The sequence below is a fragment of the Pelobates fuscus genome, chromosome 4 (assembly GCF_036172605.1).
Source record: "Pelobates fuscus isolate aPelFus1 chromosome 4, aPelFus1.pri, whole genome shotgun sequence".
Classification (NCBI taxonomy): Eukaryota; Metazoa; Chordata; class Amphibia; order Anura; family Pelobatidae; genus Pelobates; species Pelobates fuscus.
Genome location: NC_086320.1, coordinates 3,418,022 through 3,430,588, shown reverse-complemented (window position 1 = coordinate 3,430,588; position 12,567 = coordinate 3,418,022). Strand labels below are relative to the sequence as shown.

The 12,567-nt window shown below is 52.8% G+C and overlaps 2 protein-coding genes across 3 annotated transcripts in view; one reads left to right on the top strand and one right to left on the bottom strand.

Annotated features, from left to right (window-relative positions):
• The window catches only part of FBXL6 (F-box and leucine rich repeat protein 6), a 77,013-nt gene extending 66,631 nt beyond the window's left edge, over positions 1–10,382 (bottom strand). For both annotated transcript variants that reach the window (XR_010090729.1, XM_063450908.1), the window contains exon 1: positions 10,286–10,382. The gene's annotated coding sequence lies outside the window, so the exon portion shown is untranslated. The remainder of the gene's footprint in view (positions 1–10,285) is intronic.
• A 90-nt stretch (positions 10,383–10,472) lies between these two features.
• SLC52A2 (solute carrier family 52 member 2) overlaps positions 10,473–12,567 on the top strand; it is a 142,943-nt gene continuing 140,848 nt past the window's right edge. The window contains exon 1 of the mRNA XM_063450911.1: positions 10,473–10,586. The gene's annotated coding sequence lies outside the window, so the exon portion shown is untranslated. The remainder of the gene's footprint in view (positions 10,587–12,567) is intronic.

Below are 12,567 nucleotides of genomic sequence, written 5' to 3'. Positions count from 1 at the left end.
TGGTTATGGGGTCACTGTGGGGGGGAATTGGGGGTTATGGGGTCACTGTGGGGGAATAAGGGATTATGGGGTCACTGTGGGGGGTATGAGGTCACTGTGGGGGGAATGGGGGGTTATGGGGTCACTGTGGGAGGAATGGGGGTTATGGGGTCACTGTGGAGGGGGATGGGGGGTTATGCGGTCACTGTGCGGAGAACGGGGGGTTAAGGGGTCACTGTGGGGGAATGGGGGTTATGGGGTCACTGTGGGGGGTTATGGGGTCACTGTGGGAAGGAATGGGGGATTATGGGGTCAGTGTGGGGGGAATGGGGGTTATTGGGGAGGAGTGCTGTATATAGTGACCTAATGACAGTGACTGGTTTAATGGGATAAAGGGACAGTGCTGTATATAGTGACCTAATGACAGTGACTGGTTTAATGGGATAAAGGGACAGTGCTGTATATAGTGACCTAATGACAGTGACAGGATTAATGGGATAAAGGGACAGTGCTGTATATAGTGACCTAAAGACAGTAACAGGTTTATTGGGATAAAGGGACAGTGCTGTATATAGTGACCTAATGACAGGATTAATGGGATAAAGGGACTGTCAGCATCGGGACAGGGATCCAACACGCAGAATACAAACAGGAGCTAGGTACGTATACCGGACCTTAGAATGGCCGGACTAACGTAAGGAGTAAGCAAAGAATGGTCAGAGACAAGCCGAGGTCGAGGGAACGAGAGAGCAGGTAAGCGAGAGACAAGCCGAGGTCAAAGGACAAGAGAGGTAAGCAGGAACGAAAACACAAAGCCGAGTCAGAACCAAAAAGACAAACAGAAATAAGAGCACTGAGTGACCAGACTAGCTAGAACCACAACAGGGCAATGAACCATTACACACATCAGTATTTTATACCTTGGCTCTTAATTGCTGACTCCGCCCCTGACGAGCCCTGATTCGTTGTTCGGGATTAGATTGACAGGTCGGGACGTGCTTGCCGTCATGGCGTCGGCTAGTGAGCGCCGCGTCATAAAAGGAGGCGGAGCTATCGCGGCCGGCGTGTAAACGGCTGGGAGAGCTGTGAGGATCGGGTGAGTCAGCCCCCCTGAGAGGACGGCCGTCTGAAAGTCTAACCTCCTCCGAGGTAGAGACTCCAGGTACCCTGTTGGTACCCCCCCTCTCAGAAACGCCCACCGGGCGGAAGGAACCGGGGCGAGACGGAAAACGAGCATGAAATGCCCTGAGGAGACGAGGGGCATGCACCTCCTCCTGGACCACCCAAGACCTTTCTTCAGGACAATACCCTTTCCAGTCAACAAGATATTGCAACCTCCCCCGAGAAACACGGGAATCGAGAATGGATTTGACTTCATACTCCTCCTGACCCTCAACCTGGACAGAACAAGGGGAGAACACAGTGGAGGAAAACCTGTTACAAACCAAAGGTTTCAACAAGGAAACATGAAAGGAGTTCGGGATGCGCAGGGCAGGCGGAAGGGCCAGACGATACGCAACCGGATTTATACGAGACAAAACCTTGTAAGGACCTATGTAACGAGGAGCAAATTTCATGGAAGGAACCTTCAAGCGGATGTTTCTGGTACTCAACCATACCCTATCACCCGGGGCAAAAACCGGAGCCACCCGTCTACATTTGTCAGCATGTCGTTTGGACACCGCGGAATTATGAAGAAGAATTCGTCGAGTCTGATCCCACAACTTTCTCAGATTGGCAACATGAACATCAACCGACGGTATCCCTTGGGAAGGGGAAACCGATTGAAGAATGGAAGGATGAAAGCCATAATTCATGAAAAAGGGGCTAGAACGAGTAGAATCGCAAACGAGATTGTTGTGCGCAAACTCCGCCCAAGGAATTAGACCGACCCAATCGTCCTGGTGTTCAGAAACAAAACAACGCAAATATTGTTCAACCTTTTGGTTGGTGCGTTCGGCAGCTCCGTTGGACTGGGGATGATAGGCAGAAGAGAAATTCAATTTTATGCCAAATTGAGAACAGAAGGACCTCCAAAACCGGGAAACAAATTGGGGACCTCTATCAGAAACAATTTCAGAGGGAATACCATGTAAGCGAAAAATCTCTTTCGCGAAAATCTCAGCCAATTCGGGAGAAGAGGGCAATTTAGGCAAAGGTACAAAATGGGCCATTTTAGTAAACCTGTCAATCACTGTGAGGATAACAGTATGTTTTTTAGAAACAAGCAAATCGACAATGAAGTCCATAGCCAAACAGGACCATGGTTTCTCGGGAATTTCTAGGGGGTGCAACAGCCCACATGGGAGGGGTCACGGTGGGTTATTGGGGGGAGGGGTCACAGTGGGGGGAGGGGTCATGGTGGGTTATTGGGGGGAGGGGTCACGGTGGGTTATTGGGGGGAGGGGTCACGGTGGGTTATTGGGGGGAGGGGTCACAATGGGGGGAGGGGTCACAGTGGGGGGAGGGGTCACGGTGGGTTATTGGGGGGGTCAAGGTGGGTTATTGGGGGGAGGGGTCACGGTGGGTTATTGGGGGAAGGGGTCACGGTGGGTTATTGCGGGAAGGGGTCACGGTGGGTTATTGGGGAGGGGTAACGGTGGGTTATTGGGGGGAGGGGTCACGGTGGGTTATTGGGGGGGAGGGGTCACAATGGGGGGAGGGGTCACAGTGGGGGGGAGGGGTTATTGGGGGGGTCACGGTGGGTTATTGGGGGAGGGGTCACGGTGGGTTATTGGGGGAGGGGTCACGGTGGGTTATTGGGGGAGGGGTCACAATGGGGGGAGGGGTCACAATGGGGGAGGGGTCACGGTGGGGGGGAGGGGTCACGGTGGGTTATTGGGGGGTCACGGTGGGTTATTGGGGGAGGGGTCACGGTAGGTTATTGGGGGGGTCACGGTGGGTTATTGAGGGGGAGGGGTCACGGTGGGTTATTAGGGGGAGGGGTCACGGTGGGTTATTGGGGGAGGGTCACGGTGGGTTATTGGGGGGAGGGGTCACGGTGGGTTATTGGGGGGAGGGGTCACAGTGGGGGGAGGGTCATGGTGGGTTATTGGGGGGAGGGGTCACGGTGGGTTATTGGGGGGAGGGGTCACGGTGGGTTATTGTGGGGAGGGGTCACGGTGGATTATTAGGGGGAGGGGTCATGGAGGGTTATTGGGGGGAGGGGTCACGGTGGGTTATTGGGGGGTGGGGTCACGGTGGGTTATTGGGGGGAGGGGTCACAATGGGGGGAGGGGTCACAGTGGGGGGGGAGGGGTCACGGTGGGTTATTGGGGGGGTCAAGGTGGGTTATTGGGGGGAGGGGTCACGGTAGGTTATTGGGGGAAGGGGTCACGGTGGGTTATTGGGGGAAGGGGTCACGGTGGGTTATTGGGGGAGGGGTAACGGTGGGTTATTGGGGGAGGTGTCACGGTGGGTTATTGGGGGGAGGGGTCACAATGGGGGGAGGGGTCACAGTGGGGGGGAGGGGTTATTGGGGGGGTCACGGTGGGTTATTGGGGGGAGGGGTCACGGTGGGTTATTGGGGGGGTCACAGTGGGTTATTGGGGGGAGGGGTCACGATGGGTTATTGGGGGGAGGGGTCACAATGGGGGGAGGGGTCACAATGGGGGGAGGGGTCACGGTGGGGGGAGGGGTCACGGTGGGTTATTGGGGGGTCACGGTGGGTTATTGGGGGGAGGGGTCACGGTAGGTTATTGGGGGGGTCACGGTGGGTTATTGGGGGGAGGGGTCACGGTGGGTTATTAGGGGGAGGGGTCACGGTGGGTTATTGGGGGGAGGGGTCACGGTGGGTTATTGGGGGGAGGGGTCACGGTGGGTTATTGGGAGGAGGGGTCACGGTGGGTTATTGGGGGAGGGGTCACGGTGGGTTATTGGGGGGAGGGGTCACGGTGGGTTATTGGGGGGAGGGGTCACGGTGGGTTATTGGGGGGAGGGGTCACGGTGGGTTGTTAGGGGGAGGGGTCACGGTGGGTTATTGGGGGAGGGGTCACGGTGGGTTATTGGGGGGAGGGGTCACGGTGGGTTATTGGGGGGTCACGGTGGGTTATTGGGGGGAGGGGTCACAGTGGGTTATTAGGGGGAGGGGTCACGGTGGGTTATTGGGGGGAGGGGTCACAGTGGGTTATTGGGGGGAGGGGTCACGGTGGGTTATTGGGGGGAGGGGTCACGGAGGGTTATTATGGGGGAGGGGTCACGGTGGGTTATTGGGGGAGGGGTCACGGTGGGTAATTAGGGGGAGGGGTCACGGTGGGTTATTGGGGGGAGGGGTTACGGTGGGTTATTGGGGGGGAGGGGTCACGGTGGATTATTAGGGGGAGGGGTCACGGTGGGTTATTAGGGGGAGGGGTCACAGTGGGTTATTGGGGGGAGGGATCACGGTGGATTACTAGGGGGAGGGGTCACGGTGGGTTATTGGGGGGAGGGGTCACGGTGGGTTATTGGGGGGAGGGGTCACGGTGGGTTATTGGGGGGAGGGGTCACGGTGGGTTATTGGGGGGGAGGGGTCACGGTGGGTTATTGGGGGGAGGGGTCACAGTGGGTTATTGGGGGGGAGGGGTCACAGTGGGTTATTGGGGGGAGGGGTCACGGTGGGTTATTGGGGGGAGGGGTCACAGTGGGTTATTGGGGGGAGGGGTCACGGTGGGTTATTGGGGGGAGGGGTCACGGTGGGTTATTGGGGGAGGAGTCACGGTGGGGGGAGGGGTCACGGTGGGTTATTGGGGGGAGGAGTCACAGTGGGTTATTGGGGGGAGGGGTCACGGTGGGTTATTGGGGGGAGGGGTCACAGTGGGTTATTGGGGGGAGGGGTCACAGTGGGTTATTGGGGGGGAGGGGTCACAGTGGGTTATTGGGGGGAGGGGTCACGGTGGGTTATTGGGGGGAGGGGTCACGGTGGGTTATTGGAGGGAGGGGTCACAGTGGGTTATTGGGGGGGAGGGGTCACGGTGGGTTATTGGAGGGAGGGGTCACGGTGGGTTATTGGGGGGAGGGGTCACGGTGGGTTATTGGGGGGAGGGGTCACGGTGGGTTATTGGGGGGAGGGGTCACGGTGGGTTATTGGGGGGAGGGGTCACGGTGGGGGGGAGGGGTCACGGTGGGTTATTAGGGGGGTCACGGTGGGTTATTGGGGGGAGGGGTCACGGTAGGTTATTGGGGGGAGGAGTCACGGTGGGTTATTGGGGGGAGGGGTCACGGTGGGTTATTGGGGGGAGGGGTCACGGTGGGTTATTGGGGGGAGGGGTCACGGTGGGTTATTGGGAGGAGGGGTCACGGTGGGTTATTGGGGGGAGGGGTCACGGTGGGTTATTGGGGGAGGGGTCACGGTGGGTTATTGGGGGGAGGGGTCACGGTGGGTTATTGGGGGGAGGGTCACGGTGGGTTATTGGGGGGAGGGGTCACGGTGGGTTATTAGGGGGAGGGGTCATGGTGGGTTATTAGGGGGAGGGGTCACGGTGGGTTATTGGGGGGAGGGGTCACGGTGGGTTATTGGGGGGTCACGGTGGGTTATTGGGGGGGTCACGGTGGGTTATTGGGGGGAGGGGTCACAGTGGGTTATTGGGGGGAGGGGTCACGGTGGGTTATTGGGGGAGGGGTCACAGTGGGTTATTGGGGGGAGGGGTCACGGTGGGTTATTGGGGGGAGGGGTCACGGTGGGTTATTGGGGGAGGAGTCACGGTGGGGGGTCACGGTGGGTTATTGGGGGAGGAGTCACAGTGGGTTATTGGGGGGAGGGGTCACGGTGGGTTATTGGAGGAGGGGTCACGGTGGGTTATTGGGGGGAGGGGTCACGGTGGGTTATTGGGGGAGGGGTCACGGTGGGTTATTGGGGGAGGGGTCACGGTGGGTTATTGGGGGGAGGGTTACGGTGGGGGGGAGGGGTCACGGTGGGTTATTGGGGGGGAGGGGTCACAGTGGGTTATTGGGGGGAGGGGTCACGGTGGGGGAGGGGTCACGGTGGGTTATTAGGGGGTCACGGTGGGTTATTGGGGGGGAGGGGTCACGGTGGGTTATTGGGGGGGAGGGGTCACAGTGGGTTATTGGGGGGAGGGGTCACGGTGGGTTATTGGGGGGAGGGGTCACGGAGGGTTATTGTGGGGGAGGGGTTATTGGGGGGTTATTGGGGGGAGGGGTCACGGTGGGTAATTAGGGGGAGGGGTCACGGTGGGTTATTGGGGGGAGGGGTCACGGTGGGTTATTGGGGGGAGGGGTCACGGTGGGTTATTGGGGGAGGGGTCACGGTGGGTTATTGGGGGGAGGGGTCACAGTGGGTTATTGGGGGGAGGGGTCACGGTGGGTTATTGGGGGGAGGGGTCACAGTGGGTTATTGGGGGGAGGGGTCACGGTGGGTTATTGGGGGGAGGGGTCACGGTGGGTTATTGGGGGAGGGGTCACAGTGGGTTATTGGGGGAGGGGTCACGGGGGGTTATTGGGGGAGGGGTCACGGTGGGTTATTGGGGGATGGGTCATGGTGGGTTATTGGGGGGAGGGGTCACGGTGGGTTATTGGGGGAAGGGTAACGGTGGGTTATTGGGGGGAGGGGTCACGGTGGGTTATTGGGGGGAGGGGTCAAAATGGGGGGAGGGGTCACAGTGGGGGGGAGAGGTCACAGTGGGTTATTGGGGGGTCACAGTGGGTTATTGGGGGGAGGGGTCACGGTGGGTTATTGGGGGAGGGGTCACAATGGGGGTGGGGTCACAATGGGGGGAGGGGTCACGGTAGGGGGGAGGGGTCACGGTGGGTTATTGGGGGGGTCACGGTGGGTTATTGGGGGGAGGGGTCACGGTAGGTTATTGGGGGGGTCAAGGTGGGTTATTGGGGGGGAGGGGTCACGGTGGGTTATTAGGGGGAGGGGTCACGGTGGGTTATTGGGGGGAGGGTCACGGTGGGTTATTGGGGGGAGGGGTCACGGTGGGTTATTGGGGGGAGGGGTCACGGTGGGTTATTGGGGAGGGGTCACGGTGGGTTATTGGGGGGAGGGGTCACGGTGGGTTATTGGGGAGGGGTCACGGTGGGTTATTGGGGGAGGGGTCACGGTGGGTTATTGGGGGGAGGGGTCACGGTGGGTTATTGGGGGGAGGGTCACGGTGGGTTATTGGGGGGAGGGTCACGGTGGGTTATTGGGGGGGAGGGGTCACGGTGGGTTATTGGGGGGGAGGGGTCACGGTGGGTTATTGGGGGGGAGGGGTCACGGTGGGTTATTGGGGGGGAGGGGTCACGGTGGGTTATTGGGGGGAGGGGTCACGGTGGGTTATTGGGGGGGAGGGGTCACGGTGGGTTATTGGGGGGAGGGGTCACTGTGGGTTATTGGGGGGAGGGGTCACGGTGGGTTATTAGGGGGAGGGGTCACGGTGGGGGAGGGGTCACGTGGGTTATTGGGGGAGGGGTCACGGTGGGTTATTGGGGGAGGGGTCACGGTGGGTTATTGGGGGGAGGGGTCACGGTGGGTTATTGGGGGGAGGGGTCACGGTGGGTTATTGTGGGGGAGGGGTCACGGTGGGTTATTGGGGGAGGGGTCACGGTGGGTTATTTGGGGGAGGGGTCACGGTGGGTTATTGGGGGGGAGGGGTCACGGTGGATTATTAGGGGGAGGGGTCACGGTGGGTTACTGGGGGGAGGGGTCACGGTGGGTTATTGGGGGAGGGGTCACGGTGGGTTATTGGGGGGAGGGGTCACAGTGGGTTATTGGGGGAGGGGTCACGGTGGGTTATTGGGGGGAGGGGTCACGGTGGGTTATTGGGGGGAGGGGTCACGGTGGATTATTAGGGGGAGGGGTCACGGTGGGTTATTGGGGGGAGGGGTCACGGTGGGTTATTGGGGGGTCACGGTGGGTTATTGGGGGGAGGGGTCACGGTGGGTTATTGGGGGGGTCACGGTGGGTTATTGGAGGGAGGGGTCACGGTGGGTTATTGGGGGGAGGGACACGGTGGGTTATTGGAGGGGAGGGGTCACGGTGGGTTATTGGGGGGGAGGGGTCACGGTGGGTTATTGGGGGGGAGGGGTCACGGTGGGTTATTGGGGGAGGGGTCACAGTGGGTTATTGGGGGGAGGGGTCACGGTGGGTTATTAGGGGGAGGGACACGGTGGGTTATTGGAGGGGAGGGGTCACGGTGGGTTATTGGGGGGGGAGGGGTCACGGTGGGTTATTGGGGGGAGGGGTCACGGTGGGTTATTGGGGGAGGGGTCACAGTGGGTTATTGGGGGGAGGGGTCACGGTGGGTTATTGGGGGGGTCACGGTGGGTTATTGGGGGGAGGGGTCACGGTGGGTTATTGGGGGGGTCACGGTGGGTTATTAGGGGGAGGGACACGGTGGGTTATTGCGGGGGGGTCACGGTGGGTTATTAGGGGGAGGGGTCACGGTGGGTTATTGGGGGGGAGGGGTCACGGTGGGTTATTGCGGGGGGGTCACGGTGGGTTATTAGGGGGAGGGGTCACGGTGGGTTATTGGGGGGAGGGGTCACGGTGGGTTATTAGGGGGAGGGACACGGTGGGTTATTGGGGGGAGGGGTCACGGTGGGTTATTGGGGGGAGGGGTCACGGTGGGTTATTGGGAGGAGGGGTCACGGTGGGTTATTGGGGGGGTCACGGTGGGTTATTGGGGGGGTCACGGTGGGTTATTGGGGGAGGGGTCACGATGGGTTATTGGGGGGGTCACGGTGGGTTATTGGAGGGAGGGGTCACGGTGGGTTATTGGGGGAGGGGTCACGGTGGGTTATTGGGGGGAGCGGTCACGGTGGGTTATTGGGGGGGAGGGGTCACGGTGGATTATTAGGGGGAGGGGTCACGGTGGGTTATTGGGGGGGAGGGGTCACGGTGGGTTATTGGGGGAGGGGTCACGGTGAGTTATTGGGGGGAGGGACACGGTGGGTTATTGGAGGGAGGGGTCACGGTGGATTATTAGGGGGAGGGGTCACGGTGGGTTATTGGGGGGGAGGGGTCACGGTGGGTTATTGGGGGAGGGGTCACGGTGAGTTATTGGGGGGAGGGACACGGTGGGTTATTGGAGGGAGGGGTCACGGTGGGTTATTGGGGGAGGGGTCACGGTGGGTTATTGGGGGGAGGGGTCACGGTGGGTTATTGGGGGGGAGGGGTCACGGTGGATTATTAGGGGGAGGGGTCACGGTGGGTTATTGGGGGGGAGGGGTCACGGTGGGTTATTGGGGGGAGGGGTCACGGTGGGTTATTGGGGGGGAGGGACACGGTGGGTTATTGGAGGGAGGGGTCACGGTGGGTTATTGGGGGGAGGGGTCACGGTGGGTTATTGGGGGGGAGGGACACGGTGGGTTATTGGGGGGAGGGGTCACGGTGGGTTATTGGGGGGGAGGGGTCACGGTGGATTATTAGGGGGAGGGGTCACGGTGGGTTATTGGGGGAGGGGTCACGGTGGGTTATTGGGGGGAGGGGTCACGGTGGGTTATTGGGGGGGAGGGGTCATGGTGGATTATTAGGTGGGAGGGGTCCAGGTGGGTTATTGGGGGGGAGGGGTCACGGTGGGTTATTGGGGGGGAGGGGTCACGGTGGGTTATTGGAGGGAGGGGTCACGGTGGGTCATTGGGGGGAGGGGTCACGGTGGGTTATTGGGGGAGGGGTCACAGTGGGGGGAGGGGTCACGTTGGGTTATTGGGGGAGGGGTCACGGTGGGTTATTAGGGGAAGGGGACACGGTGGGTTATTGGGGGAGGGGTCACGGTGGGTTATTGGGGGAGGGGTCACGGTGGGTTATTGGGGGAGGGGTCACGGTGGGTTGTTAGGGGGAGGGGTCACGGTGGGTTATTGGGGGAGGGGTCACGGTGGGTTGTTAGGGGAAGGGGTCACGGTGGGTTATTGGAGGGAGGGGTCACGGTGGGTCATTGGGGGGAGGGGTCACGGTGGGTTATTGGGGGAGGGGTCACAGTGGGGGGAGGGGTCACGTTGGGTTATTGGGGGAGGGGTCACGGTGGGTTATTAGGGGAAGGGGACACGGTGGGTTATTGGGGGAGGGGTCACGGTGGGTTATTGGGGGAGGGGTCACGGTGGGTTATTGGGGGAGGGGTCACGGTGGGTTATTGGGGGGAGGGGTCACAGTGGGTTATTGGGGGAGGGGTCACGGTGGGTTATTGGGGGGAGGGGTCACGGTGGGTTATTGGGGGAGGGGTCACGGTGGGTTATTGGGGGGAGGGGTCACGGTGGGTAATTGGAGGGAGGGGTCACGGTGGGTAATTGGAGGGAGGGGTCACGGTGGGTAATTGGAGGGAGGGGTCATGGTGGGTTATTGGGGGGGGGTCCGGGGATGGAGGGGTTAAAGATTGGACACGCGGGATCTCACCTTCCGTGATGCGAGCAGCTCCGGTGCTGATTGGCTACGCGATATGTACGTCAGGACGTCCGCCTTCCTGATTGGTTTAGCGCGACGCACACACCGGAAGTTATCTTGAAACGTGCGCTGGAAGTGCTGTATTCGCCATGTTGGTACTCCCATGCCCCGCCCCAGGCCGGGATTGACAGTTGGAGCAGCCAATCAGAGCTGTAGCTGTGATGATGATGGAAGCACGTGATCCCCAGTTTATCCCGAGTTGCTGAGTGACCGGTCAGACCGCTCGCGGCATCGCCAGAACCGCCCGAACTGGGTGAGTGACGGCGGCTCCCGGGGCATCATGGGTAATGCAGGGAGACAGGGAGAGAGAGCGGCCCCCCTTTCCCCCCCAAATTATAACAACCCCCCGGAGACTGGCACAGGAAATACACACCTTTTTATATATTATTATTATTATTTATCATTATTAATTATTATTATATATTATTATTATTATTTATCATTATTTATTATTATTATATATCATTATTAATTATTATTATATATTATTATTAATTATTATTATATATCATTATTATTAATTATTATTATATATTATTATTATATATCATTATTAATTATTATTATTTATCATTATATATTATTATTATATATCATTATTAATTATTATTATTTATCATTATATATTATTATTATATATCATTATTAATTATTATTATTTATCATTATTAATTATTATTATATATCATTATTATTAATTATTAATTATTATTATATATCATTATTATTAATTATTAATTATTATTATATATCATTATTATTAATTATTATTATATATTATTATATATCATTATTATTAATTATTATTATATATTATTATATATCATTATTAATTATTATTATATATTATTATATATCATTATTAATTATTATTATATATTATTATTAATTATTATTATATATCATTATTATTAATTATTATTATATATTATTATTATATATCATTATTAATTATTATTATATATCATTATTAATTATTATTATTTATCATTATATATTATTATTATATATCATTATTAATTATTATTATTTATCATTATTAATTATTATTATATATCATTATTATTAATTATTATTATATATTATTATATATTATTATTAATTATTATTATATATCATTATTATTAATTATTATTATATATCATTATTAATTATTATTATTTATCATTATTAATTATTATTATATATCATTATTATTAATTATTATTATATATTATTATATATCATTATTATTAATTATTATTATATATCATTATTAATTATTATTATTTATCATTATTAATTATTATTATATATCATTATTATTAATTATTATTATATATTATTATATATCATTATTAATTATTATTATATATTATTATATATCATTATTAATTATTATTATTTATCATTATATATTATTATTATTTATCAGTATTAATTATTATTATATATTATTCATTATTATTATTTATCATTATTAATTATTATTATATATTATTATTCATTATTATTATTTATCATTATTAATTATTATTATATATTATTATTAATTATTATTATATATCATTATTATTAATTATTATTATATATCATTATTATTAATTATTATATATCATTATTATTAATTATTATATATTATTAATTATTATTATATATCATTATTAATTATTATTATTTATCATTATTAATTATTATTATATATTATTATTATATATCATTATTAAATATTATTATATATTATTAAATATTATTATTCATTATTATTAATTATTATAATATATTATTATATATTATTATTAATTATTATATTATTAATATATAATAATATATAATAATTATTATTAATAATATCATTATATATTATAATTAATAATATCATTATATATTATTAATATCATTATATATTATTAATAATAATTATTATATATTATCATTATATATTATTATTATTATATATTATTAATTATTATTATTATATATTATATTTTATATTATTATTCTTATATATTAATATATATTATATATTATTATTATATATTTATTGTTGTTATATAGACAGATTATTATTAGTTTATTATATAGATAGAGAGAATTCATTATTCATCTCACACTGCTTGCACTTACAGAGACCTGGCTGTGCCCCTCTAATAGCGCTACTCCTGCCTCTTTATGTTTTGGTGGGCTACAATTCTCTCACACTCCCAGACTCAACTGTAAAGGAGGTGGTGTATTCATCCTTCTCTCCCCTCAAT